The sequence below is a fragment of the Nicotiana attenuata genome, unplaced genomic scaffold (genome assembly GCF_001879085.1).
Source record: "Nicotiana attenuata strain UT unplaced genomic scaffold, NIATTr2, whole genome shotgun sequence".
In the NCBI taxonomy this organism is placed as follows: Eukaryota; Viridiplantae; Streptophyta; class Magnoliopsida; order Solanales; family Solanaceae; genus Nicotiana; species Nicotiana attenuata.
Window position 1 is genome coordinate 99,061 of NW_017672197.1, and position 682 is coordinate 99,742.

Sequence of the window (682 nt, forward strand, 5' to 3'; positions counted from 1 at the left end):
CCCCGACGGCCCGAGGTTGATTGGCCCTATTTGGGCCCGGCTGGGGAAGTCACAAAAAGGACCTCGCACGCAGCCAGTTCGTCAACAGGAGGCTGGATGCAACACTCACGCCCGGGGCCAGTATCGCAGACGATATAACAGGACCACACACTCGAAGCTGCCAAAAAATATAAAGGAACGCGGCAAACATCGAAGGAAGAAACCAAGAAAATGTCTTTTGTATTTGCACAAGTATTCACTAACAACAATTCTCAAAAGATCCTTACATATGATTACATTATACATAAAAGAGCAAAGAAACACAGGTAATATGCAAGCCTAAGGATCTAGCCTGTTTATGTTGCGCTTCCATTATCACCCTCTCAGGCGTATGACCTCAGAGACAATATCTTCCGTGTCCGATCCTGTGAATACCCAATTTTTCCCTATGTCTTATTTTTTATACTCAAATACTTTCAAAATAGCATGTGTATGCATATATAAGCATGCCCAAGAGTTTTGGTATTTTTCCCTAATTTTTAAGATTTTTAAAATCAATTTATTGTCTATTTTAGCAGTACAAAATCCAGTAATTGCTCTCAAAATTATCATTTTGTGAATAATTTATTTCCATTCTCATATTTACACCAAAATATAATTAAGGTGATTTTTGCATATTTTTACAAATTTATTTGGTATTTTT